This window comes from Lithobates pipiens, unplaced genomic scaffold (assembly GCF_037356315.1).
Source record: "Lithobates pipiens isolate NorthernLeopardFrog02 unplaced genomic scaffold, aLitPip1_a1.2 Scaffold_35, whole genome shotgun sequence".
Lineage (NCBI taxonomy): Eukaryota > Metazoa > Chordata > Amphibia > Anura > Ranidae > Lithobates > Lithobates pipiens.
Window position 1 is genome coordinate 1000520 of NW_027507811.1, and position 23526 is coordinate 1024045.

At 46.3% G+C, this 23526-nt stretch overlaps 1 protein-coding gene across 1 annotated transcript in view; it reads right to left on the reverse strand.

Annotated features, from left to right (window-relative positions):
• The window catches only part of LOC143955428 (uncharacterized), a 231063-nt gene that overhangs the window by 166010 nt on the left and 41527 nt on the right, over nt 1-23526 (reverse strand). The window lies entirely within an intron of this gene.

The following is a 23526-nucleotide window of genomic DNA, read 5'->3' on the forward strand; positions in this document are numbered from 1 at the left end:
TGCTCTGTGTTTTCCTTCAGGCGTCTATTTTCCATCAACGGGTTTGTATTGGCCCACAGAAATGTCTGGTCTGCTCTCTATGAGGCAGTCTACGGTAAAATGGCGGTGGCTGAATATCATGGTTGACGTCATCCCTGCACGATGTCGGACGCACGGGGAAGTGACACCTGGTTGGTACTTCCGTTCCCGTGGAACGCAAACAACATGGCGGGCGTTCCAGGTGACGGAACCGGCCGTGAGGGGAAGCCATCAATGCCACTGTTGTGGCAGCTATTATTATTATATTCACTGGCGGCACATCGAGCTGTTAAGAAGCGCGTCGAGGGGACAAGCTCCGGATCTCTCTGGATGATGGTGCATAGCGCTGTGAAGTGATGGTCTAAATGGGTGAGCTTTGTACTCTTGCCGTCAATAACCGGTGTCCAATATGTTGCTATGGGATGGAAATCCCAGATTGCCATGTTTTCTAACTAATTGTGTCCTCCTTTTTACTGGTTTGGATTGTTTGTGGTCTTTCAGTTGGGTTTAATTGTGTTTGGCCCTCTGACTGTATATGTCCGGTCTATGTACTGGTAGAGAGAGTGACTCTCTCATACGGATGTATGTAATACTACTTGCATCTGTCCGATGGGTACCCGATTAATGGATGAAGGTGTGGCTGAAGGAGATATCACTGCTGGGTAGGGATGAGCCGAACACCCCCGGTTCGGTTCGCACCAGAACTTTCGAACGGACCCCAAATTCGAACGAACTTTAGAACCCCATTGAAGTCTATGGGACTTGAACGTTCGAAATTAAAAGTGCTAATTTTAACGGCTAATATGCAAGATGCTGTCCTAAAAAGGGTTTGGGACCTGGCTCCTGCCCCAGGGGACATGGGTCAATGCCTAAAATGTTTTTAAAAATGGCCGTTTTGGCGGGAGCACTGATTTTACTGACGATTAAAGTGAAAAAAAAAAGTTAAATATTCCTTTAAATATGGGAAAAATGGCATGGGTAGCCCTCCCTGCCCATTACCAGCCTATTTGGGTCTTGTACGCATATTAAGGGGAACCCCGTACCCATATTACAAAAAGGAAATACGTGTGGCCCCCAGGCCCTATATACTCAGAACAGCAGTATACAGGCGGTGCAAACAAGACAGGGACTGTGTAGGTTTGTTGTGTTAAGTAGAATCTGTTTGTAATTTTGAACTGGTACATTTTTAAAGTGTAGCTCCAGTCAAAAAATCTATTTTTAAGCTTTTTGGAAAACAACCACCTCTCGGGCCTGCCCCTGCAGAGCTGACAAAACATCCGCCCCGGTGTGGCTCCTGTCCCCCAAACAAACCAGCGCAAGCACGGCATGGCATCGTTTTGCCTGCGTACTTGCGTAGCCCCCGGAATGCCTACGGAGCACCGCTGGTTCTGAGGACAGAGCACTGGAAGAGGCCATGGAGGAAGAAGAAGAGGAGGGGGTGGAGGAGAGAGGTGTATCACAACCAATAGTAGCATTTTGGAGGCGTGGTGGCGGAACAACCTCCAACACTACTGCACCTTGTCCTGCATCCTTCCCAGCAGCCAGAAGAGTGACCCAATGGGCAGTGAAAGACAGGTAACGTCCCTGTCCATGCCTGCTGGACCATGAGTCAGCGGTAATATGCACCTTACCGCTGACCGCCCTGTCCAGCGAATCAAGGACATTGCCTTCCACATGCCGGTAGAGAGCCGGAATCGCCTTCTGTGAGAAAAAGTGCAGTTTGGGAAACTGCCACTGAGGAACCGCACATTGTACAAACTCACGGAAGGGGGCCGAGTCTACCAACTGAAAAGGCAGCAGTTGAAGTGCTAGCAATTTAGCCAAGCTAGCATTCAACTGCTGGGCATGTGGATGGCTGGGAGTGAACTTCTTCCGCCGGTCCAGCAGCTGGGGCAGGGACATTTGCCTGCTATAATCGGACGTGGGTGTACCGCTAGCAGAGTTCCCGGAAGCACTTGGCTGTGACACACCTAATTCTACACCTTCATTCCTCTCAGAGCAGGTTTCAGAGAGGACTGAAGGTCTAGTGGGGTTGGAGATCCCAGCTGATGAGGAGCAAGGAGAGGTCCGCTTTGTTCTTTGGTGTGGGTCTTTGAGGTACGCTTGCCAACGAGCTGCATGGCAGGTCAACATATGTCTGGTCAAGCATGTGGTGCCCAAGTGGCTGATGTTTTGGCCACGCGAGATACGCTTGAGACATATGTTGCAAATAGCAGCAGTGCGATCTGATGCACTCGTCTCAAAAAAGGCCCAAGAACTTTTAGAATAACGCGCAGAGGCAGCGCCCTGCACAGGCGGAGCTCTGCGGTGTGATTCAGTCGGTGTGCTGCCCCTAAGCTGGCCCCCGGAGGGCATCCTGCCTCATTGGACATGTGCCTCCTCCTCCTCTCTCCTTCCAGGCACCCACGTGGAGTCAGTGCCCTCATCCTACCCTCCCTCTTCATCGCTGCAGCAAACCTGGCAGTATGCTGCAGCTTGTGGAACATGACTGCCAGATTGCTGTCCTTCTTGAGCATCCCCTCTCTCTGCGCTCATGCTACTGCCTTCCTCTAGCTGAGTATCATCATCAGAGCCTACAAAACACTGGGTATCCTCCTGGAGCATGTACCCAACACTGTGCTCAAAGAGTTCAGGAGACTCCTCAGGAGGACGTGGTGGGTCTAGGGAAGGAGTCACTGATGATGACATTGAGAGGAGGGAAGACGATGCGTTGGCAGCTGCTTTGCTAGTACCTTGAGACTGGGTGAGAGAGGATGAGGAGGATGAAGAGGGCTTGGTCATCCACTCTACCAAGTCGTTGGCATGTTGTGGTTCAACATGTCCAGCTCCCGAAAAGAAGGACAAGCGTGTCCCATGGCCACGTGCTGATGACGATGCACCGCGTCCACGACCAGCACTGTTGTCTCTAGACACAGAGCCTGCTTGCCCTCTTTTATCGGCTCGCGCCTGTCTGCCTCTCCTTGTTGGCCTTCCTGACATAGTAATGGCCTGAAGGGAGTTGGGTAAAAAAGCAGTTGGATAGTGTATATTGTGCTGGAGGCACACAACACCAACTAACTCCTGCAGATGCCTTTATTATAGAACACCAGAGATAAAGGGGTATATACAGATGTAGGTGGATATAGCGGTATGTACTGGGTACAGAGCACGCAGACAGCACACACTATCCCCTAACACTACTGACTGCAAGCTCTATTATTAAAGATAGATCACTAGCTATATAGGTGAGGTGAATATCACGGTGTATACTGCGGTCAGGGCACGCAGACAATAACCAGAAAACAGCAGAGATAAAGGGGTATATACAGATGTATACTGTGCTGTGCTGGAGGCACACACAACTTCCAATAACTCCTGCAGATGGCAATTGGGCTCAAATAGAGAACAGCTATGTAGGTGGATATAGCGGTATGTACTGGGTACAGGGCACGCAGACAGCACGCACTATCTCCTAACACTACTGACTGCAAGCTCTATTATAAAAGATAGATCACTAGCTATATAGGTGAGGTGAATATAGCGGTGTATACTGCAGTCAGGGCACGCAGACAACAACCACTACACAACAGCAAGATCGAAAATTGGCCGAAAACGATCGGTGTGTACTGTGTTGAAGGTACACAGAACACCCACTGCTTCAGACGCCAACACACTACACAAGGGCGCCGCGCTGGCGGCCTTATATAGTGTGGGGCGTGCACTACACAGCCTGAGCTATGATTGGCCACAGGCATCCTGCCTGTGGCCAATCATGGCTCTCCTCGCTGCTGGCGCTGCGATTGGCCAAGCATGCTGGGTCACAGTGCATGCTTGGCCAATCATGAGCCAGCAATGCACTGCGCCATCGCAGTGCATTGTGGGCCGTGAGCGCCACACGAATTTGGCGTGAACGGACCAAAATGTTTGGACTTCGCCGAACGGACGAACAGCCAATGTTCAACACGAAGCTCATCCCTAATCCTTATAGATGGGGTCATCTCCACTCCCACCAAGGGGGAAAGAAATATATTACTGCCTAGTCCAGCCTTTCCCAGCCAGGGTTCCTCCAAAGGGTTTTAGGGGGTTCCTTGAGCAATGAACAATTTCTGTCTCTCAGTAACAACTGATATCATGATCTGTAAAGAGGGCAATCTTCCTACTGATGACGATGTAAGAATGTCCTTCTATCACTGACCACTGATATAAGGGGGTCATTCTCCCATTGGTCACCAATGTAAGGGACCACTACACCGACCACTGATATAAGGGGGTCATTCTCTCATTGGTCACCAATATAAAGGACCACTACACCGACCACTGATATAAGGGGTCATTCTCTCATTGGTCACCAATATAAAGGACCACTACACTGACCACTGATATAAGGGGGTCCTTCTCCCATTGGTAACCAATGTAAGAGACCACTACACTGACCACTGATATAAGGGGGTCATTCTCTCATTGGTCACCAATATAAAGGACCACTACACTGACCACTGATATAAGGGGTCCTTCTCCCGTTGGTAACCAATGTAAGAGACCACTACACTGACCACTGATATAAGGGGTCCTTCTCCCATTGGTAACCAATGTAAGCAACCACTACACTGACCACTGATATAAGGGGTCCTTCTCCCACTGGCCCCAATGTAAGGGACCAATAAACCGACCATTTTATATACATGTGTATAGATCAGACCAACATGAGGGACACATGAGGAGGAAAGAGGGACTTTGTTGGGAATGAGGGACAGTCCCTCCAAACCAAGGACAGTTGGGAGCTATATGTGTGTATTATCATCTGCTGAAGATAAAAGACGTCACAGTTAGAGATGGCCTTGCGGTTCGCCCGGCGGTCGGTTCGGGGCGAATTTTGCGTGTTCGCAATTCGCCAAACCAGCAGACTTCTGGCGCGGTTCGCCCGGCGGACATATGCGTTTACAGTATGAAAGAACTTTGACCCATGATGACACATCCATCATGGGGTACAGGACAGCCAATTGAAACATTTCAGCACATGGGACAATTGGACATTCCCCCTAACTTATAAATAGACCTGATCTGGCGGCCATTTTACATTCTGTCTTTTGTCAGTGTAGGGACAGGACGCTGTGTGGAGCAGGGACAGTCAGTTTAATCACTAGCTATTACTATTAGGTCCACCAAGGTCCTTTTAAGGACTGGTATAGGTGTACAGTATATAGGGTTGTACACATATAATATACTTTCTTTCAAATATAGAAAGAATATTATACTTGACTGCTGACTGATTCTGCAGCTGTCTTTTATCAGTGTAGGGACTGAGGGACAGTCTGCAAATCACTAGCTACTAGGTCCACAAAGGTCCTTGTAAGGACTAGTATAGGTGTACTATTTGGTGTGCAGTATATAGTTGTGTAATACACGTATAAAATACTTGCACATATAGAAAGCATAGTATAGTGCATTTCCACTGTGCAGCATTGTGACTGCTGAGCGGTTCTGCAGCGATACAACAAAGAGCAACAAACACAATAAAAAAAAAAGTATTATAACTGGTGTGATAGACCAGTGGACCCCAAAAATGACAGATTGAAGCGGGGTGTTATATACCTTCTTCCACATACATACTGCACTTCTCTAGAGACTTTTGTCACAGGGTCATTTAAAAAAACTACAGGCAGAGGAAGAGGCAGGCCCTTCCGCAGGGGTGGTAGGGGTAGGGCAGGAGCAACAGACTTGAGCCAAAGTGGGAAATTGCAGAAGGTGCGTGCGATTACGTCAAAGGACGCACCAGATTTGGTTGAGTGGCTCGCTCAGCCTTACTCTTCTGCATCCTCCTCATCCTTTCGATCTGCACCCTCTTCTTCACTCTCTGCTGTGTACACCCCCAAAGACACTACCACCAACTCCACCACCACCACATACCTTCCGCTTGAGTCACAGGAATTATTTTCCGATCCATATTCAAGACATTTCCCATGCGCAGCCACTCTTGGCATTGGATCAGGAAGAGGAGGTAGCAACAACCGCTACTCAGCAGTCTGACGACAGTACCCAGATCAGCCCAAGGAGGAGGTTGGTCCCCGGTGTTGCTGCCTACTCCGAGATCTCTACTTATAGCGGTGGAGAAGGTGACGTTGATGATGACGTGTCTAGTGATGTCACATGGGTGCCCACAAGAGAGGAAGAGGAGGGGAGTTCAGAGGGAGATATGGACCAGCAGATAGGGAGGAGAAGCAGGAATAACTTACATTGCACAGGAGGGACAAAGCAGACTGCAAATGTATCAGGAGCGAGTCATCGACCATGTACGGTTACATCTGGCGCTCCCAGGACACCGGCACATGGCTCCGCAGTGTGGGCTTTTTTTAACGTGTCCGCTGCTGACAATAGCGTTGCCATCTGCAATCTTTGCAGTCAACGTATTCGTCGCGGTAAGCCCAACACTCACCTAGGGACGACCGCCTTAAGAAGGCACATGAGCTGCCATCACCGAGCCCAGTGGGAGCAACGGAACACACAAAGCCACACTCCAGGCTCTCACCGTCCAGCCTCGTCTTCTACTTCTCCTTCTCCTCACAATTGTCCTCCACTCCACCTTCCATCACGCCAAGCTCACGTTTTTCTGCAAAAAGGCAGGCTTCCGTGGGCTTAATGTTCGAGCGTAAAAAAATGATGACGCCAGATAACCCTCTTGCCCAACGATTGACGGCTGGCTTGTCAGAACTCATAGCCCGCCAACTACTGCCATATAAACTGGTGGACTCGGAGGCCTTTCGAAAATTTGTGGCCATTGGAACACCACAATGGAAGGTCCCAGGAAGGAAGTATTTCTCACAGAAGGGCATCCCAGAGCTATATGGCCATGTTCAGCGGTAAGTGAATGTATCTCTGGCACACAGTGTCGGTGCCAAGATACATCTGACCACAGACACGTGGTCTAGCAAACACAGGCAGGGAAGGTATATAACTTTTACTGCCCACTGGGTGAACTGTCTGACGGCCGTCAAGCATGTAACCCGTGGCACCCGTGTAGATTTGGTTTTACCGCCACGGATTGCATGTAGGCCTGCCTCTTCTTCTCCTCCTCGAACTCCATCCTCCTCCCTCTTCTCCTCGGCCGACTCCTCCTTTTCCGCTGCTAGCGTCTCTTCCGCTGCACCGCCCAAGCTCCCCGGAACCTATTCGACATGCCAGGTGGGACGTTGCCATGCCGTGCTGCGTCTGTTGTGCCTGGAAGCCAAGAGCCACACTGGCCCGGCACTCCTTTCAGCTTTGCGTTCACAGGCAGATCAGTGGCTAACACCGCTCAATTTGACAGTTGGTAAAGTGGTGTGTGACAACGGTGCCAATCTGCTTAGCGCATTGAAACAGGGCAAAATTACACACGTGCCATGCATGACACACGTCTTAAACTTGGTCGTGCAGCGATTCGTTGTCAAATACCCTGGGGTCCAGGACATCTTGCGGCAGGAAAGGAAAATCTCGGCCCATTTCAGAAGATCTTACACGGCCATGGCTCGCCTTGCTGACATTCAGCGGCAACACAATCTGCCGGTCAGACGTCTTATTTGCGATTGCCGGACGTGATGGAACTCAACCTTCTATATGCGTGATAGGCTGCTCCAGCAGAAACGTGCATTTAATGACTACCTGTACGAACTCTGCGACAGAACAGGTTCTGAGGAGCTGGGGTTTTTTTCACCGCGCCAGTGGCTGCTCATGCGCGACGCATGCAGACTTCTGTGGCAATCTGATGAGATCACCAAACTGGTCAGTCGCAGCCATGGCGCCATCAGTGACATGGTACCTTATGCCTTCTTTATGGAGCGTGCATTGCGTTGTGTCATTGATCAAGCTGTGGAGGAGCAGGAGCGGGAAGATGAGGAAGTCGCAATGCTGGATGAATTCCCAGGGGGGGCTACTCTATCTGAGACAAGTGAACAACAGGAGTCTGAAGAGGAGTCAGACGAGGATGGTGTCGGGGTGGATGAGGAGGAGCAAGAAGAGCATGCTTTAAACCTTTCTGGGATCCCTGTTGTTGTGCGTGGATGGAGAGAGGAGAACGAGGACGATGACATTATCCTGGATGATGAGCAGGAGCCAGGCCACCACACCACTTCCACTTTAGTGCAAATGGGGGCCTTCATGCTCCAGTGTTTTAACAGGGACCCCCGTATAAAAAGCATAAGGGTCAAGGACCAGTACTGGGTGGCAACGTACTTAGACCCCCGGTACAAACACAAAATGGCAGAAATGTTACCGCCGTCACAGAGGGCTGTCAGAATGCAGCACTTCCAGGCCTTGCTTCGAGAAATGCTGCATTCTGCTTTTGCGTGCGCTGGCAGAGGCGCAATTCCCACTCCCAGAGAAGGAGTTGCGGGTACCAATCCAACAGCGCCTGCAAGAAGAGGCCGGTTTGAAGATGTGTTGGTGACTTCTGATATGAGGTAATTCTTTCAGCCGACCCATCGACAGGTGTCATCCGGATCCAGCATCAGGGAACGCCTAGACCGCCAGGTGTCCGACTACATCGGTTTAACGGCCGATGTGGACGCTCTGAGGAGTGATAAACCCCTGGACTACTGGGTGGGCAGGCTTGACCTCTGGCCAGAGCTTGCATGATTTACAATGGAACTGTTGGCTTGCCCCTCATCCAGTGTCCTGTCCGAAAGGACGTTCAGCGCAGCAGGGAGGATCATGACCGATAAGCGTACTCGCCTAGCTCACGACAGTGTTGACTACCTCACATTTCTAAAAATGAATGAGGCATGGATCTCGGAGGAATTCAACACATGTGACCAGTAGACCATGTATATATATAACTCTATAAACGATTTATTCAATCGAGCACACAGACCTTTTTTCTACCTTTGGCTCACTTCCTTGTACAAAAAAGAACACTGTAATATATGCCCGTACCCTCCTGTTTGAAGAGGTTGAGCGGTGTCATATTTTTGGGTCCCGCAGCGAGTTGCTGGTATCAGTGCTGCTGTCAGTGCTCTCTTTCTCGGTGCTGGTGTCAGTGCTCTCTCTCTATCTCGGTGCTGGTGTGGTGTCAGTGCTCTCTATCTCGGTGCTGTTGTGGTGTCAGTGCTCTCTATCTCGGTGCTGTTGTGGTGTCAGTGCTCTCTATCTCGGTGCTGGTGTGGTGTCAGTGCTCTCCATCACGGTGCTGGTGTGGTGTCAGTGCTCTCCATCACGGTGCTGGTGTGGTGTCAGTGCTCTCCATCACGGTGCTGGTGTGGTGTCAGTGCTCTTTATCTCGGTGCTGGTGTCAATGCTCTCTATCACGGTGCTGGTGTCAGTGCTCTCTATCACAGTGCTGGTGTGGTGTCAGTGCTCTCTATCTCGGTGCTGGTGTCAGTGCTCTCTATCTCGGTGCTGGTGTCAGTGCTCTCTATCACGGTGCTGGTGTCAGTGCTCTCTATCACGGTGCTGGTGTCAGTGCTCTCTATCTCGGTGCTGGTGTCAGTGCTCTCTGTGCTGTGTCAGTGCTCTCTATCTCGGTGCTGGTGTCAGTGCTCTCTATCTCGGTGCTGGTGTCAGTGCTCTCTATCTCGGTGCTGGTGTCAGTGCTCTCTATCTCGGTGCTGGTGTCAGTGCTCTCTATCTCGGTGCTGGTGTCAGTGCTCTCTATCTCGGTGCTGGTGTCATTGCTCTCTATCTCGGTGCTGGTGTCATTGCTCTCTATCTCGGTGCTGGTGTCATTGCTCTCTATCTCGGTGCTGGTGTCATTGCTCTCTATCTCGGTGCTGGTGTCATTGCTCTCTATCACGGTGCTGGTGTCATTGCTCTCTATCACGGTGCTGGTGTCAGTGCTCTCTATCTCGGTGCTGGTGTCAGTGCTCTCTATCTCGGTGCTGGTGTCAGTGCTCTCTATCTCGGTGCTGGTGTCAGTGCTCTCTATCTCGGTGCTGGTGTCAGTGCTCTCTATCTCGGTGCTGGTGTCAGTGCTCTCTATCTCGGTGCTGGTGTCAGTGCTCTCTATCTCGGTGCTGGTGTCAGTGCTCTCTATCTCGGTGCTGGTGTCAGTGCTCTCTATCTCGGTGCTGGTGTCAGTGCTCTCTATCTCGGTGCTGGTGTCAGTGCTCTCTATCTCGGTGCTGGTGTCAGTGCTCTCTATCACGGTGCTGGTGTCAGTGCTCTCTATCACGGTGCTGGTGTCAGTGCTCTCTATCTCGGTGCTGGTGTCAGTGCTCTCTATCACGGTGCTGGTGTCAATGCTCAGTCTCTATCGCGGTGCTGGTTTCAGACAGTGAGGGAGATAGCAGCGGAGAAGCCAATCAGCAGGCAGTGCCAGCACCATGGCTGAGGATCAGCACTGGACTGGCACCTCCGGACCACCACAGTGGAGCCCTGCATAGGTGGGGGTAAGGGCCGGGCAGAGGGAGGGGCTCACGCACAGGTTGGCACACTGGGACACTGGCACAGGACTGCGCTTCCCTGACTGTAGCACTGATCATCTCCTGCACCCTCTTCATAGCCTGCCCTGACCTTGCCTCTCCTCCATGGCCTTCATGCGCTCCTGGATTGTCAACATTTCACAGATAAAAAAACGAATGTTTGTCGTTGTCGATCCCAGATTCACTTCATACATGTGTTATGTCAGTGTCCATGTGGTGGGGCTATGTGTGCACAGCTAGTAAGTATTTTGTGGCTGAAAATATGACCTGGAGGTTTTTAAGGTTCGCCTGCCATTAAAGTCAATGTGGTCCACCGCGAATTTTGCGATTTGCAAACTTTTGGCTGCGTTCGCGAAATGTCCCATCGGAAGTTTGTCCATCACTAGTCACAGTGACTATGGAGGAAGAGGACGGACATGACGGGGGGTTACTGGGTGTAAATAGAAGATAAGATCTTATTACCTCCTCTACTGCCGATTGCAGCGATGTCTCCTCTCTACTTCCTCCCGCCTCACCTCTCACCCGGAACTTCCTGTCTGTAACTGACATCCCTTCCTGTCTTCCATAGAGACTTCCTGTCTCTATGGTAGAAGTGAGAAGATCACCACCTTGTGGAGCTCAGAGGAACTGCAGCCCCCGAGAAACGTTTCGTAGTGTGAACACGGCCCTGTGCTGTGTGTGTATGTACTGTATATCCTTATAGATGGGGGTCATCTCCACTCCCACCAAGGGGGAGAGAAATATATTACTGCCTAGTCCAGCTTTTCTCAGCCAGGGTTCCTCCAAAGGTCTCTAGGGGTTCCTTGAGCAATGAAAATTTCAGTCTCTCAGTAACAACTGACTTCCATGATCAGCAAGTGGGTGGGGGGGGGGGGGCAGTCTATCCACTGATGACAATATAAGGGGGTCCTTCTCCCATTAGTCACCAATCTAAGGGACCACTACACTGCCCACTGATATAAGGGGGTCATTCTCCCAGTGGTCACCAATGTAAGGGACCACTACACTGACCACTGACATAAGGGGGTCCTTCTCCCATTAGTCACCAATGTAAGGGACCACTACTCTGACCACTGATATAAGGGGGTCCTTCTCCCATTGGTCACCGATGTAAGGGACCGCTACACTGACCACTGATATAAGGGGGTCCTTCTCCCATTAGTCACCAATGTAAGGGACCACTACTCTGACCACTGATATAAGGGGGTCCTTCTCCCATTAGTCACCAATGTAAGGGACCACTACTCTGACCACTGATATAAGGGGGTCCTTCTCCCATTGGTTACCAAAGTAAGGGACCACTACACTGACCACTGATATAAGGGGGTCTTTCTCCCATTAATCACCAATGTAAGGGACCACTACACTGACCACTGATATAAGGGGGTCCTTCTCCCATTGGTCACCAATGTAAGGGACCACCACACTGACCACTGATATAAGTAGACATGTGCATGAAGAAAATATTTGTTTAGTTTTAAAGATTTTTTTTTTCGATTTGAAACATTTGAATCAATACATTTTGAATCGGCCGATTTGAAAACTTTAGATAGGACAAAGGAGAAATGGAAAAAAAAGGGCGCACCGACCTCGTGCATTATCCTTTAATGTATTTTATTAAAAAAGTAAAATTAAAAACTACTCAAACATGTGGAAGAAAACCGCAATATAAAAAGCCTTCAGGTGATGGCCATCGGTCTCACGACAAAAGACTCCAGATGGTAACGGAGAAGATTATAATGGCCACTACTGGCTGACGCATTTCGAAGGAACACCTTCTTCCTCAGAGCACAGGATATCCCTATCCTTGAGGGCAGCAAGGCCTGAGACGTTGTCCATTATGAACTGTAGCCCACCCGGTTGGCCCACTAGTGAGGAGGAGTATTTGTGTTCTGCTATCAAAAAATTGGTTGATAGGACACGTATGGCAACCAACCTCCTAACACCCAGTGATGTATACCCACCAGGCTTATTCAGCTGTCAACTGGGGATTTACTGGTTGGCCTGTTAATACAAACAAAATTAAAAACAAAGTATAAAAAAAATGTATGACCCCCCACCACTAAGAAATTCATACTAGACCCTTATTAGAGCATAAAACCTGACTGGGCAGGGAAGGGTGGGAGGTGTGGAGTGAGCATGCCTCCTTCCTAAACCATACCAGACCATATACCCTCAACATTGGGGGAGGATCTCGACAAGTCCATTCTCTCTTGGTTGGAAAGTTGAACAAAGTCCAATGTATGAGGTCGTATCAGGGAACATGAGGGATCTGTACAACATATACATTTCCCGATGTCTTATCTGTCTGCAGAACACAGGGGAGATATCGGAACTCTAATTCATGGTCACCTGCAAATAATGAAAAGGATAAAGTTCCTCCAAACCGTGAGATTGGTCAGAGTCTAATTGGTATCATTCTGGGCATTGCCAGACTAGGACTTGGTGACGGAGTGAAGGGTGATGATTCTCAAACTATATGTGACCCTCATCTACATCATGGACAACTTCTTCAGCTTCTTAGAGAATAGCATAGAAATCTTCACAATCCAATAGAAGAGGTTGGGGGGTCCTGGGTGGTCATGGAAAGGTCCAGCACCCCAATAGTAGAGGAAGAGGTGGTCTGGAGACATGGAGAAGAAGAATCCGGTCAGTCTCTGGATCTTCACCATTGGAAACATGGTGAGCCAACAAATACAGCGGGATGGTGGAGGAGATGTTGGTGTCGGTGTGGAAATGGACAGAAGACGGGATGATGACACTGAAAGAACAATATGGCTTCATTCTACGATATGTCAAGGAGAGGCCACTTGGCATCCCGGAGTGAGTCGGTCCTTCCGCTGGTGAAATAAAAGGTTTGTTTGTGTACGAGGAACACCTTAATCATCACCATCATTTTATTCTCCGGGGCCTCGGCTCTCAGATAATATATGTTTGGGGGGTTTTACTAATTTTCAGGCCCAAAATGTGCAAAAACATCTGACAGTGAAAGGGTTAATGTGAGCTGGATGGGATCACACATTAGAGCTCCCCCTAGCTGCAGCCTGGTAATAACATTGCTGGGAGGTCTATTCATTTATCTGCTACATACTTCCCATCTTTATATAAACGTCTCCTGACATTTAGGGGTCTATTCATAGTTACATAGGAGGTGAGGTTGAAAAAAGGCACAAGTCCAACCCATGTGTGATTATATGTCAGTATTACATTGTACAGTGGTGTGAAAAAGTGTTTGCCCCCTTCCTCATTTCCTGTTCCTTTGCATGTTTGTCACACTTAAGTGTTTCGGAACATCAAACCAATTTAAACAATAGTCAAGGACAACACAAGTAAACACAAAATGCAATTTGTAAATGAAGGTGTTTATTATTAAAGGTGAAAAAAAATCCAAACCATCATGGCCCTGTGTGAAAAAGTGATTGCCCCCTAAACCTAATAACTGGTTGGGCCACCCTTAGCAGCAACAACTGCAACCAAGCGTTTGCGATAACGTGCAATGAGGCTTTTACAGCGTCCTGGAGGAATTTTGGCCCACTCATCTTTGCAGAATTGTCCTAATTCAGTTACATTAGAGGGTTTTCGAGCATGAACGGCCTTTTTAAGGTCATACCACAACATCTCAATAGGATTCAGGTCAGGACTTTGGCTAGGCCACTCCAAAGTCTTCATTTTGTTTTTCTTCAGCCATTCGGTGGTGGACTTGCTGGTGTGTTTAGGATCATTGTCCTCCTGCAGAACCCAAGTTGGTTTCAGCTTGAGTACATGAACAGATGGTCGGACATTCTCCTTCAGGATCTCTTGGTAGACAGCAGAATTCATAGTTCCTTTTATCACGGCAAGTCTTCCAGGTCCTGAAGCAGCAAAACAGCCCCAGACCATCACACTACCACCACCATATTTTACTGTTGGTATAATGTTCTTTTTATGAAATGCAGTGTTCCTTCTACGCCAGATATACTTGGACACACACCTTCCAAAGAGTTCCACTTTTGTCTCATCGCTCCACAGAATGTTGTCCCAAAAGTCTTGGGGATCATCAAGATGTGTTGTGGAGAAATTGAGACTTTGAGCTTTGATGTTCTTTTTGCTCAGCAGTGGTTTTCTCCTTGGAACTCTGCCATGCAGGCCATTTTTGCCCAGTCTTTTCCTGATGGTGGAGGCATGAACGCTGACCTTAACTGAGGCAAGTGAGGCCTGTAGTTCCTTGGACGTTGTTGTGGGGTCTTTTGTGACCTCTTGGATGAGTCGTCGCTGCGCTCTTGGGGTAATTTTGGGCGGCCGGCCACTCCTGGGAAGGTTCACCACTGTTCCATGTCTTCGCCATTTGTGGATAATGCCTCTCACTGTGGTTCGCTGGATTCCCAAAGCTTTGGAAATGGCTTTATAACCCTTTCCAGACTGATAGATCTCAATTACTTTCTTTCTCAATTGTTCCTGAATTTCTTTGGGTCTCGGCATGATGTGTAGCTTTTAAGGATCTTCTGGTGGACCTTACTGTGTCAAGCAGCTCCTATTTAAGTGATGCCTTGATTGTGAACAGGTGTGGCAATAATCAGGCCTGGGTGTGGCTAGAGAAATTGAACTCAGGTGTGGACAACCACAGTTATAGTATGTTTTAACAAGGGGGGCAATCACTTTTTCACACAGGGCCATGATGGTTTGGATTTTTTTTCACCTTTAATAATAAACACCTTCATTTACAAATTGCATTTTGTGTTTACTTGTGTTGTCCTTGACTATTGTTTAAATTGGTTTGATGTTCCGAAACACTTAAGTGTGACAAACATGCAAAGGAACAGGAAATGAGGAAGGGGGCAAACACTTTTTCACACCACTGTATATCATGTATGTTGTGTGATTATATGTCAGTATTACATTGTATATCATGTATGTTGCGGTCGTTCAGGTGATTATCTAAGTTTCTTGAAACGATCGATGCCCCTCGCTGAGACCACCGCCTGTGGAAGGGAATTCCACATCCTTGTTGCTCTAAAACCCTCTACATAGTTTAAGATTAAACCTCTTCTCTTCTAATTCTCTTTTGTGAAAAAGTTCTCTCCCTATTGTGGGGTCACCAGTCCAGTATTTATATATTGTGGGGTCACCAGTCCGGTATTTATATATTGTGGTGTCACCAGTCCGGTATTTATATATTGTGGTGTCACCAGTCCAGTATTTATATATTGTGGGGTCACCAGTCCAGTATTTATATATTGTGTGGTCACCAGTCCAGTATTTATATATTGTGGGGTCACCAGTCCGGTATTTATATATTGTGGGGTCACCAGTCCGGTATTTCTATATTGTGGGGTCACCAGTCCTGTATTTCTATATTGTGGGGTCACCAGTCCTGTATTTATATATTGTGGGGTCACCAGTCCGGTATTTCTATATTGTGGGGTCACCAGTCCGGTATTTATATATTGTGAGGTCACCAGTCCGGTATTTATATATTGTGGGGTCACCAGTCCTGTATTTATATATTGTGGGGTCACCAGTCCGGTATTTATATATTGTGGGGTCACCAGTCCTGCATTTGTATATTGCGGAGTCACCAGTCCGGTATTTATATATTGTGGGGTCACCAGTCCTGCATTTGTATATTGCGGAGTCACCAGTCCGGTATTTATATATTGCGGAGTCACCAGTCCTGTATTTGTATATTGTGGGGTCACCAGTCCTGTATTTATATATTGTGGGATCACCAGTCCGATATTTATATATTTTGGGGTCACCAGTCCGGTATTTATATAATGTGGGGTCACCAGTCCTGTATTTATATATTGTGGGGTCACCAGTCCTGTATTTGTATATTGTGGGGTCATCAGTCCGGTATTTATATATTGTGGTGTCACCAGTCCGGTATTTATATATTGTGGGGTCACCAGTCCGGTATTTATACATTGTGGGGTCACCAGTCCGGTATTTATATATTGTGGGATCACCAGTCCAGTATTTATATATTGTGGGGTCACCAGTCCAGTATTTATATATTGTGGGGTCACCAGTCCGGTATTTATATATTGTGGGGTCACCAGTCCTGTATTTGTATATTGTGGGGTCACCAGTCCTGTATTTATATATTGTGGGATCACCAGTCCGATATTTATATATTGTGGGGTCACCAGTCCGGTATTTATATATTGTGGGGTCACCAGTCCTGTATTTGTATATTGTGGGGTCACCAGTCCGGTATTTATATATTGTGGTGTCACCAGTCCGGTATTTATATATTGTGGGGTCACCAGTCCGGTATTTATACATTGTGGGGTCACCAGTCCGGTATTTATATATTGTGGGGTCACCAGTCCGGTATTTATATATTGTGGGATCACCAGTCTGGTATTTATATATTGTGGGGTCACCAGTCTGGTATTTATATATTGTGGGGTCACCAGTCCGGTATTTATATATTGTGGGGTCACCAGTCTGGTATTTATATATTGTGGGGTCACCAGTCCGGTATTTATATATTGTGGGGTCACCAGTCCGGTATTTATATAATGAAATCATATCCCCTCTCAGGCGTCTCTTCTCCAGAGAGAATAAGTTCAGAGCTCACAACCTTTCCTCATAACTAATATCCTCCAGACCCTTTATTAGCTTTGTTGCCCTTCTTTGTAGTCGCTCCATTTCCAGTACATCCTTCCTGAGGACTGGTGCCCAGAACTGGACAGTATACTCCAGGTGCGGCCGGACCAGAGTCTTGTAGAGGGGAGAATTATTGTTTTATCTCTGGAGTTGATCCCTTTTTAATGCCAATATTCTGTTTGCTTTGTTAGCAGCAGCTTGGCATTGCTGAGCCCATCATCTACTAGGACCCCCAGGTCCTTCTCCATCCTACATCCCCCCAGAGGTTCCCCTCCCCCCAGGTCCTCCTCCATCCTACATCCCCCCAGAGGTTCCCCTCCCCCCAGTCTATAGATTGCATTCAGATTTTTGCCCCCCAAAAGCATTATTTTAAATTTTTCTACATTGAACCTCATTTGCCATGTAGTTGCCCCTCCCCCCCATTCATTTGTTCAGATCTTCTTGCAAGGTTTCCACATCCTGCGGAGAAGTTATTGCCCTGCTTAGCTTAGTATCGTCCGCAAATACAGAGATTGAGCCGTTTCCCCCATCCCCCTCCTCCAGGTCATCTATGAACACATAAAATAGGATTGGTCCCAGCACCGAACACTGGGGGACCCCACTACCCACCCCGACCATTCCGAGTACTCCCCATTTATCACCACCCTCTGAACTCGCCCTTGTAGCCAGTTTTCAATCCGTGTACTCACCCTATGGTCCATGCCAACCCACCTTATTTTGTACAGTAAACGTTTATGGGGAACTATGTCAAATGCTTTTGCAAAATCCAGATACACCACGTCTACGGGCCTTCCTTTATCTAGATACACCACATCTACGGGCCTTCCTTTATCTAGATACACCACGTCTACGGGCCTTCCTTTATCTAGATACACCACGTCTACGGGCCTTCCTTTATCCAGATACACCACATCTACGGGCCTTCCTTTATCTAGATACACCACGTCTACGGGCCTTCCTTTATCCAGATACACCACATCTACGGGCCTTCCTTTATCTAGATACACCACGTCTACGGGCCTTCCTTTATCCAGATACACCACGTCTACGGGCCTTCCTTTATCTAGATACACCACATCTACGGACCTTCCTTTATCTAGATACACCACGTCTACAGACCTTCCTTTATCTATATACACCACGTCTACGGGCCTTCCTTTATCTAGATACACCACGTCTACGGGCCTTCCTTTATCTAGATACACCACGTCTACGGGCCTTCCTTTATCTATATACACCACGTCTACGGGCCTTCCTTTATCTAGATACACCACGTCTACGGGCCTTCCTTTATCTAGATACACCACGTCTACGGGCCTTCCTTTATCTATATACACCACGTCTACGGGCCTTCCTTTATCTAGATACACCACGTCTACGGGCCTTCCTTTATCTAGATACACCACGTCTACGGCTCTTCCTTTATCTAGATACACCACATCTACGGGCCTTCCTTTATCTAGATACACCACGTCTACGGGCCTTCCTTTATCTAGATACACCACGTCTACGGGCCTTCCTTTATCTAGATACACCACGTCTACGGACCTTCCTTTATCTAGATACACCACGTCTACGGTCCTTCCTTTATCTAGATACACCACGTCTACGGGCCTTCCTTTATCCAGATACACCACGTCTACGGGCCTTCCTTTATCTAGATACACCACGTCTACGGGCCTTCCTTTATCCAGATACACCACGTCTACGGGCCTTCCTTTATCTAGATACACCACGTCTACGGACCTTCCTTTATCTAGATACACCACATCTACGGGCCTTCCTTTATCTAGATACACCACATCTACGGGCCTTCCTTTATCCAGATACACCACATCTACGGGCCTTCCTTTATCTAGATACACCACGTCTACGGGCCTTCCTTTATCTAGCTACACCACGTCTACGGGCCTTCCTTTATCCAGATACACCACGTCTACGGGACTTCCTTTATCTAGATACACCACGTCTACGGGCCTTCCTTTATCTAGCTACACCACGTCTACGGGCCTTCCTTTATCTAGATACACCACGTCTACGGGCCTTCCTTTATCTAGATACACCACGTCTACGGGCCTTCCTTTATCTAGATACACCACGTCTACGGGCCTTCCTTTATCTAGATACACCACGTCTACGGGCCTTCCTTTATCTAGATACACCACGTCTACGGGTCTTCCTTTATCTAGATACACCATGTCTACGGGCCTTCCTTTATCTAGATACACCACGTCTACGGGCCTTCCTTTATCTAGATACACCACGTCTACGGACCTTCCTTTATCTAGATACACCACATCTACGGGCCTTCCTTTATCTAGATACACCACATCTACGGGCCTTCCTTTATCCAGATACACCACATCTACGGGCCTTCCTTTATCTAGATACACCACGTCTACGGGCCTTCCTTTATCTAGCTACACCACGTCTACGGGCCTTCCTTCATCCAGATACACCACGTCTACGGGACTTCCTTTATCTAGATACACCACGTCTACGGGCCTTCCTTTATCTAGCTACACCACGTCTACGGGCCTTCCTTTATCTAGATACACCACGTCTACGGGCCTTCCTTTATCTAGATACACCACGTCTACGGGCCTTCCTTTATCTAGATACACCACGTCTACGGGCCTTCCTTTATCTAGATACACCACGTCTACGGGTCTTCCTTTATCTAGATACACCATGTCTACGGGCCTTCCTTTATCTAGATAAACCACGTCTACAGGCCTTCATTTATCTAGATACACCACGTCTACGGGTCTTCCTTTATCTAGATACACCACGTCTACGGGCCTTCCTTTATCTAGATACACCACGTCTACGGGTCTTCCTTTATCTAGATACACCATGTCTACGGGCCTTCCTTTATCTAGATAAACCACGTCTACAGGCCTTCATTTATCTAGATACACCACGTCTACGGGTCTTCCTTTATCTAGATACACCACGTCTACGGGCCTTCCTTTATGTAGATACACCACGTCTACGGGCCTTCCTTTATCTAGATACACCACGTCTATGGGCCTTCCTTTATCCAGATACACCACGTCTACGGGTCTTCCTTTATCTAGATACACCCCGTCTATGGGCCTTCCTTTATCTAGATACACGTCTACGGGCCTTCATTTTATCCAGATACACCACGTCTACAGGCCTTCTTTTATTGAGATGGCAACTCACCTCCTCATAGAAGGTTAGTAGATTGGTTTGGCAAGAACAATTTTTCATGAATCCATTAGACATGTGCATTTTGTTTCGTTCCGAATCGAAATTCGGACGAATTTTCATTATTCGGACATTCGGATGCATCCGAATTACCGAATTACAATGCTAACGAATTCAAAAAATTACATTTTGCGACCCGAATTTGGGGCCACGTATCTCGGGGTTTCTGGCTCCAAGTGACCCCGAGTTACAGGGCCCCAAAGTCTGGTCACAAAATGTCAAGTACTTTTCTGCAGCAGAGAATGACATTTTGTGATCCGACTTTGGGGCCACGTATCTCGGGGTCACTTATAGCTAGAAACACCAAATTTGGGGTTTCTAGCACCCTGAGATACATGGCCCTAAAGTCGGGATGCAAAATATTTTAGAATCCGGTTGAAATATTTTAGAATTTGGTTGAAATAACCCCAATTGGTGATTTTTGTAGTGCTAGTTCTACTCTGCATACCAAATTTTGGGGTTCCTAGCTACAAGTGGCCCGAGATACGTGGCCCCAAAGTCGGGTCGCAAAAGCTCATTCTCTTCTGCAGAAAAGTACTTGACATATTGTCCATATCTCGGGGTCACTTGGTGCTAGGAACCCCACAACTTGTGGCAGGTGATGTGGCAAGTGGACAATCCACAACTTGGTCATGTGGCAGGTCACGTGGCACTCGTGGCAGGTGTCATGGCAAGTGGACAATACACAACTTGTGGCAGGTGATGTAGCAAGTGGACAATACACAACTTGTGGCAGGTGACGTGGCAAGTGGACAATGACATACAGCATATGTACTTGCCTTGCGATCGACATCCGGAATCCAGTAGGAATATTTTCGAATTTGGTTGAAATAACCCCAGTTGGTAGATTGGATTTTGTAGTGCTAGTTCTACTCTGTTTGCATACCAAATTTGGGGTTCCTAGCTACAAGTGGCCCCGAGATACGTGGCCCCAAAGTCAGGTCGCAAAATGTCATTCTCTGCTGCAGAAAAGTACTTGGCATATTGCCCATATCTGGGGTCACTTGGTGGCAGGTGACATGACAAGTGGACAATCCACAACTTGGCCATGTGGCACTCTTGGCCGGTCACATGGCATTCGTGTCAGGTCACGTGGCACTCATGGCCGGCCATGGGGCAGGTCACGTGGCAGGTCATGTGGCACTCATAGCAGGTCACGTGGCACTTGTGGCAAGTGGACAATACACAACTTGTGGCAAGTGGGCAATACACAACTTGTGGCAGGTGACGTGGCAAGTGGACAATAAACAACTTGTGGCAAGTGGGCAAATACAATACACAACTTGTGGCAAGTAGACAATGACAAGTATGAAAAGTTGATGTGACAGATATATATATATATATAAGTAAGTAACTAACCATCTTCCAAAATTTCTAATTCAAATAGAAAAAGATTAGAAAAAAAAAAATGTAATAGAATAAAATAGAAAGAATATACAACCATCTTCTGAATTTCTAATTTCAAATAGAATAAATTAGAATTTCGAATAGTATGAATTCAAATTTTTTAATTAATTTTAAATTTGGATAGAAAAGATTATAATAAAATAGAAAATAGACTAGAAAAACGATAGAATAGATTATATTTTATTCTATTCTGTTCTATTGATTTTCTAGTCTATTCTTTTATATTCTATTAAAAACTTTTCTATTAAAAATCGAAATCATTATATACTAAATTCGAATTTCGGAAGATGGTGGTTTTATAATATATATTTCTTTCTGACATTCAAATTTCGTATAGAATGAATTTGAATTTGAATAGAAAAGAAATAGAGAATAGACCAGAAAAACAATAGAACAGAATAAAATATAGATACTATCTATTTCATTTTAAATTTCTTTTGCAGATTACTATTTGTTACTATTAGCATCTATTTCATTTTTTGCAGATCTCCTGCAGACTATTGGTATTTATTTTGTTTTCTCACCAGATCTTCTGCAGACTATTAGCATCTATTTCTTTTTTTAGCAGATCTCCTGTAGACTATTAACAGCCATTTCACTTTTTTTGCAGACCTCCTGCCGACTGTTAGAATCACTTTCAATTTTTTTTTGCAGATTATTATTTATTTCCATCACATCTCCTGCAGTATATTAACATCTATTTCATTTTTCTTTTCTTATTTTGCATTAGAGCAGCCATTTCCTTTATTTCAGCAGATCTCCTGCAGACTATTAGCATCTATTTCATTTATGAATGGAGGAACGGTATGAGGAAGAGACAACAAGAAAGACATCACCGCTTATATCTTTATACACAGGGAAATGGCTGCTAATAGTCGGCAGGAGTCCAGCAAAAAATAGATGCTTATAGTCTGCAGATCTGATGAGAAAATTAAATCGATACTAATAGTCTGTAGGAGATCTGCAAAAAAAATATATAAATGCTAATAGTCTGCAGGAGATCTGATGGAAATAAATAGTAATCTGCAAAAAAAATGAAATAGATGCTAATAGTCTGCAGGAGATCTGCTGAACTAAAGGAAATGGCTGTTCTAATGCAAAAAAAATGAAATAGATACTAATAGTCTGCAGGAGATCTGCAAAAAAACGAAATAGTTGTTAATATACTGCAGGAGATCTGATGGAAATAAATAGTAATCTGCAAAAAAAAAATGAAATAGATGCTAATAGTCTGCAGGAGATCTGCTGAACTAAAGGAAATGGCTGTTCTAATGCAAAAAAACTAAAAATGAAATAGATGCTAATAGTCTGCAGGAGATGTGATGGAAATAAATAGTAATCTGCAAAAAAGAAAAATGAAATAGATTCTAACAGTCTGCAGGAGATCTGCAAAAAAATGCTAATAGTCTACAGGAGATCTGGTGAGAAAACAAAGTAGATACTAATAGTCTGCATGAGATCTGCAAAAAAAATGAAATAGATGCTAATAGTCTGCAGATCTGTTGAAAAAATAAAATAGATACTAATAGTCTGCAGGAGATCTTATTAAAACAAAAGGTAATCTGCAAAAAAATGTAAAATGAAATAGATAGTATCTATATTCTATTCTGTTCTATTGTTCTAGTCTATTCTCTATTTCTATTCTAATCTTTCTTATTCAAATTCGAATTCATTCTATACGAAATTCGAATTACGGAAAGAAATATATATATATATATCCATCTTCCGAAATTCGAATTTAGTATATAATGATTTCGATTTTAATAGAATATTAAAGAATAGACTAGAAAAACAACAGAACAGAACAGAATAAAGTATAATATATTCTATCCTGTTCTATCGTTTTTCTAGTCTATTTTCTATTTTATTATAATCTTTTCTATCCAAATTTAAAATTAATTAATTAAAA